This window comes from Mustela nigripes, unplaced genomic scaffold (assembly GCF_022355385.1).
Source record: "Mustela nigripes isolate SB6536 unplaced genomic scaffold, MUSNIG.SB6536 HiC_scaffold_1479, whole genome shotgun sequence".
Classification (NCBI taxonomy): Eukaryota; Metazoa; Chordata; class Mammalia; order Carnivora; family Mustelidae; genus Mustela; species Mustela nigripes.
The window spans coordinates 1-6,466 of NW_026740886.1; the positions used below are offsets into that span (position 1 = coordinate 1).

General features: G+C 43.3%; 1 long non-coding RNA gene across 1 annotated transcript; it reads right to left on the minus strand.

Moving 5' to 3' along the window:
* Window positions 1-1,456: 1,456 nt before the first annotated feature.
* On the minus strand, window positions 1,457-4,458 carry LOC132008830 (uncharacterized). The gene is made up of 3 exons (XR_009401736.1): window positions 4,172-4,458; window positions 3,868-4,030; window positions 1,457-1,789 (listed from the first exon to the last, which is right to left on the minus strand). It is a non-coding gene; the product is annotated as an uncharacterized LOC132008830 (long non-coding RNA).
* Window positions 4,459-6,466: the final 2,008 nt, after the last annotated feature.

Here is a 6,466-nt window from a genome sequence, read left to right on the forward strand (position 1 = left end):
TTTTTTTTTTTTATCAGTTTGTTGAGTAATTTCCTCTCATTAATTATCATGAGGTTTCGTTAAAAGTGTGCATAATGGTGTTTTGTTTGTGTATTACCTGTGTATAGGCTTATCTTCCACACCATCCCCACATTTAAGAGGCCTGGAGTTTTACTAGCTGTGTGACCAGTGCATTTTTCCTTATAGGTATAAAAATAGACAAATGAGATCATAGCTACTGTACTTAGGCAAAGGTTATCTCTCTCTCCTCAGGGACGGCTCACCTTTCCCCCACTTTTTCATAAACTGTGGATGGGTTCCACCTAGTGGTGGATTTTTCACCAAACTTAACTTCAGGCCCCTTTTAAGACCTTGTATTGGATCTTATATTCATGATTTTTTATATATATATATATTTATTAGAGAAACCTGCAAAATGTGTAAGCTCCACTCAAGCCCACAGCAGCTGTTTGCCACTGGTCCCCATAAGACCCCACCCTTCAAGGACCTTCCCAACCAAGCCTTTTTACCTAGTTTCAAATGTTCTCAGCTCCTGCTGGTTATTAATCATGCGATTCTCTGAAGCTCTAATTAGTGTTGCACTGGTTCTTTGGGATATTTCAGTGTATTTTGTGCACAGAAACTAAAGAAAGTAAATAATAATAATAGTTCCAAATCCTCTCAAGAGCTTTATGAGAAAATTAAGGCCTGGAGGGAGACGTGAAGTGATTTGCTGAAGATCAAGCCACTAAAAATACTGGGATTTATTTATTTTTAAAGATCTTCTTAATATTTATTTGTCTGAGAGAGATCACACAGTAGGGGGAGTGGCAGGGGGAGAAGCAGGCTCCCCACTGACTTGATCCCGGGACCCTGGGATCACAGCCTGAACTGAAGGCGGATACTTAACTAAGCTTCCCAAGTGTCCTAAAATACTGGGATTTCTATCTTTGCAGTCAGATCCCACTCTGTGCTCTGAACCGTTACGCAGCTGTTCTCACGTGATATGTCCTATGGTAAAAAGATTTGTAAAACAGATACTCATACACTGTTGACGGATTTATGACCTTTTCAGAGCAAACTGGTTGAAAATGTTTAAAAGGTGCATTCTCTTTGACCTTAGGAATTTCTCCTAAGTATTCATGAATGTATGTATATATTGGCCATAAGGATGCTTATCGTATTGTTCTTTTATTTTTTATTTTTTTTAAAGATTTTATTTATTTATTTGACAGAGAGAGATCACAGTAGACAGAGAGGCAGGCAGAGAGAGAGAGGGGGAAGCAGGCTCCCTGCCGAGCAGAGAGCCCAATGCGGGACTCCATCCCAGGACCCCGGGATCATGACCTGAGCCGAAGGCAGTGGCTTAATCCACTGAGCCACCCAGGCGCCCCATATTGTTCTTTTAATAGAGGAAAAGTTAGAAACCAACCAGCAATATAAATTTGGTCTAATCAATTTAATTGTGATACAGTCATATAACAGAAGATATGTAGCCATTAGAGATGCTGTAGCAGAATATGATGGGGAAATTTTCACGACACTGAAAGCAGGTAGAGATCCATATAACCTTTAAAAATGTGTGTCAATACATTAAAAAAAAATAGACTAGTCAGCAGTTATCCACACTGTTATTTCTTAGGCATTGGGGTAGTTTGGGTAGTTTTAATTTTCTTCTTTACCCAGAATTTTTATCAGGAATAACATGGCTGGAGCACCTGGGTGGCTCTGTTGGTTGAGCCTCTGACTCTTGATCTCAGCTCAGGTCTTAATCTTAGGGTCACCTTGGACTCCACACTGGGCATGGAGCCTACTAAAAAAATAATAAGAGAGAGAGAGAAAAGAAAAAGAAATAAGATGACTTTCATAATTAAGTGTTTTTTTAAAAAAATGGTGGTATTATACAAACATAAAACTTACCATTTTAACCATATAGCTAAGTACACTCACAGTATAGTGCAACTATCACCACTATCCATTTCCAGAACTCTTTCATCGCTCAAGCTGAAAACCCCTGCTGCCCCTGGAAACCACTATTCTACTTTCCACCTTTTTTTTTTTTTTTTTTTTTTAAAGATTTTACTTATTTGACAGAGAGAAGGAGAGATCACAAGTAGACCGAGAGGCAGGGAGGGGGGAAGATGGCTCCCCGCTGAGCAGAGAGCCTGATGCGGGGCTCTATCCCAGGACCCTGGGGTCATGACCTGAGCCAAAGGCAGAGGCTTTAACCCACTGAGCCACCCAGGTGCCCCTCTACTTTCCGTCTTGAGGAATTTGACTATTTGAGGTACCTCATATAAGTGGAATCATACAGTATTTGTCCTTTTGTGTCTGACTTATTTCAGTTAGCGCCTTCCATATCCACCCATATGTGTAGCATGTATCAGAATTTCCCTCCTTTTTAAGGCCCAGTAGTCTACTGTGTGTATGCCGTACACTTTATTTGTCTGTTCATCTACTGATGGATTTTGGGTTTTTTCCACATTGACCATTGTGAATGCACTGCTATTAACATGGGTCTATAAATACCTGTTTAAGAGCCCCTGCTTTTAATTCTTTCAGGGATATACTTATGAGTAGTAGAATTGCTAGCTCATACAGTAATTCCGTTGAATTTTTAAGTCTCTCAGTCTTTTCGTCTCAGAAACCATGCTTTTTTGCCTTTTGTAAGTGTCCCAGGTTTTTTTTTTTTTAAGATTTTATTGTATTTATTTATTTGATATATCACAAGTAGGCAGAGAGGCAGGCAGAGAGAGAGGGAGGAAGCAGGCTCCCTGCCGAGCAGAGAGCCTGATGTGGGGTTCGATCCCAGGACCCTGAGACCATGTCCTGAGCCGAAGGCAGAGGCTTTAAGCCACTGAGCCACCCAGACGCCCCTCTTTTTTTTTTTTTAAGGTTTTATTTAAGGGTCCCAGGGTCTGAGCATAACTTGAACCCAGGCACTAAAATTGAGTGCTTAAGTTGGTCAGCAAGAAATGGTGACCACCTGAACAGCTTCAGGTCAACCAGACAGACAGAGCCTCATGCCCAGAAATCTTTCCTGCTATCAGGACAAATTCTTTTCTTTCTTTCTTTCTTTTTTTTTTTTTTTTAAAGATTTTATTTATTTATTTGACAGAGAGAAATCACAAGTAGACAGAGAGGCAGGCAGAGAGAGAGAGAGGGAAGCAGGCTCCCTGCCGAGCAGAGGACCCTGAGATCATGACCTGAGCTGAAGGCAGCGGCTTAACCCACTGAGCCACCCAGGCGCCCCAGGACAAATTCTTTTCATAAGGGAACCTCAGAAGACCAGAATTCTGGAGACCTGAGATTATACTAGTAGAAATATGGAATTTGAAGAGTCCCCTTGTAAAAAGTGTCACCAGCTGATCATCTAGCCAGGATTTGGGGAGCAGGAGAGATGGAATTGAACTGTATGATCGCAGGAGAGTAAGTGGAAGTGGAGGAATGGAAGGGGAATGGAAAGGACCCCAAAGAGAGACCCATTCTACTTTACTATTTGTTCTATCAGCCTACTAATGTGAAGCATGCAAGAGCTGGGTGAATGCTTGTGGGGGAAAAAATAATTGAGCTGCACAAACTTAGAGGTTTATTTTCAAAGGATGACCAAGCAGTCTGTTGTACCATCAATCAAGAAATACAATGCAGCTTCCCAAAGTTGTTTAGAAAAGTAAATAAAATAAATAGCCGAAGATACCACTGGTTGAACCTGCAAATTCTTTCAGTAGCCCCGTGGAATTCTAAAGAGATGGTTGCCTGGCAACCAGTATAAACAGCTTTAGAACCTAAGAAACCAAGAAAGTTTTAAGATGCAGAACCTTGCTTCCCCTTGAAGACTGGGCTGAGGGAGGCCACCCTGAAGGTAATTTGAAAACACTGCTACTTTACCAGTATCTGAAAGGAGCTTTTAGCGTCAGCTGAATGATGAAAAGCAGTCTGAAGTAGTAGAAAATCCTTTGGATTAGGTGTCAAAAGGGTTAGAATTGCTTCAGGGATTAACCAGTACTGTGATCTTCATTGTGTCTCTTCTCTCTGGACCTCAATTTGAAATCTGTAAGATAAAAGGCTTAGAACAGTTAGAACAGAATAATGTTTATGGCAAAGATTCTGTAGTAATCTTAAAAGACCGTAGTAGATCTGTGTGAGTGCATGGCAAGGAACAGGAATTAGAAAGTAGAGGGGGAAGGGGCACCTGGGTGGCTCGGTGGGTGAAGCCTCTGCCATCCGCTCAGGTCATGATCTCGGGGTCCTGGGATCAAGTCCCGCGTTGGGCTCTCTGCTTGGCGGGGAGCCTGCTTCTCTCTCTCTGTCTGCTTGTGATCTCTTTCTCTGTGTCAAATAAATAAATAAAATCTTTAAAAAAAAAAAAAAGAAAAGTAGAGGAGGAAAATGAAGGAACTTTCGGATGAGAAAGGCAGCAGGGGGAGGGGTCTGAAACAAGCCAGGTTCAGAGGCTGTATTCTCTGATCCAGCTCCCCCCTCACCACCCAGCTTCCTTCATAACCCCCACGGATACCTGCTGGGGCTGTAGCTTCTCCAGATTTAATGTGTATAAACACCTGTGAGAGCTGGTTGAAATGCAGATTTCTAGACTTCACTTGCACTGTACTGAATCAGTATTCTAGGATGTAGGACACAGGATTCTGCCTTTTAACAAGCTCTTCAAATGATCCTGATATAGAAGGTCCTTAACCATTAATACAGTCCTGGAAGCTGACTGTCCCTCTTGGGCCTACTTTAAAACCAGACTCTGTGGGTGGAGGTGAGAGTCTATTACCTTTTTTTTTTTTTAAAGATTATTTATTTTTTTGACAGACAGAGATCACAAGTAGGCAGAGAGGGGAGTAAGGGAAGCAGACTCCCTGCTGAGCAGAGAACCCGATGTGGGGCTCCATCCCAGCACCCTGAGATCATGACCTGAGCCGAAGGCAGAGGCTTTAACCCACTGAGCCACCCAGGCGACCCGAAGTCTATTACTTTTTAAAGCTCTCAGAAATACTGTGCTAGGGGCGCCTGGGTGACTCGGTGAGTTAAAGCCTTTGCCTTCGGCTCAGGTCATGATCCCAGAGTCCTGGGATGGAGCCCCACATTGGGCGCTCTGCTCAGCGGGGAGCCTGCTTCCCCCTCTCTCTCTGCCTGCCTCTCTGCCTACTTGTGATCTCTGTCTGTTAAATAAATAAATAAATAAAATCTTAAAAAAAAAGAAAGAAAGAAAGAAATACTGTGCTAATAAGGCTTATTGCTTTTTAGCCTCCTGTGGCGGTTTCTGCTGCTTTAATAACAAGAAAAAAGCAAGGCATTACTCTTTTTAGCATGAATTATTCAGCCCACTTCAATTATTTCTGCAGAATAATGGTCCCAGACCAGGGGTGAAGGTATGGGACTGGGAAGGTGAAACAAAAGGTGGAACTAAATTTAAAACCTTTGAGATAGGTGCGCCTGGTTGCACCTGCCTTCGGCTCCGGTCACGGTCCCAGGGTCCTGAGGTCCAGCCCCATATTGGGCTCTCCACTCAGCTGGGAGCCTGCTTCCCCACCTCTCTCTCTGCCTGCCTCTCTGCCTACTTGTGATCTGTCTGTCAAATAAATAAATAAAATCTTAAAACAAAACAAAACAAAAAAAAAACCTTTGAGATATCACTCACTGGAATCTGGATTCTTCTGTTAGGTTTTACTTGGAGGCACGTGGCCTAACCCTTCCAACCTGACTCCTGCCTGTCTAGCCAGGTTCCTAGAGGTACAGAGATAATGCTGGTGCTTGCTGTTTACCAGATTACCTGGTCTTTAGTTATGCCAGGTTTGACTGACTACAGGATGTAGTATATTCAGTTTCTTTTTTTAATTTTCATTTTTTTAAAAAGATTTTATTTATTTATTTGACAGAGAGAGATCACAAGCAGGCAGAGAGGCAGGTAGAGAGAGAGGAGGAAGCAGACTCCCTGCTGAGCAGAGAGCCCGATGCAGGACTCGATCCCAGGACCCTGAGATCATGACCTGAGCCGAAGGCAGCGGCTTAACCCACTGAGCCACCCAGGCGCCGCTTAATTTTCATTTTTTAAGATTTTATTTATTTGACAGAGAGAATGAGCGGCAGGGGGTGGGGGGAGGAGCAGAGAAAGAGAGAGAAGCAGACAACTCCGCTGAGCAGGGAGCCAGATGCAGGGCTTGATTCCAGGACCCCAGACTCATGACCTGAGCCCAAGGCAGGTGCCCAACCAACTCAGCCACCCAGGAGCCCTTGTTTCTTATGCTGTCAGTACATAAAGGCCCCTGGGATGTGCCACTCTGCTTTGGCTCTAAAAAATTATTTATTTATTTATTTATTTTAAAGATTTTATTTATTTGACAGACAGAGATCACAAGTAGGCAGAGAGGCAGGCAGAGAGAGGAGGAAGCAGGCCTCCTGCTGAGCAGAGAGCCCCATGTGGGGCTCGATCCCAGGACCATGGAACCATGACCTGAGCTGAAGGCAGAGGCTTAACCCACTG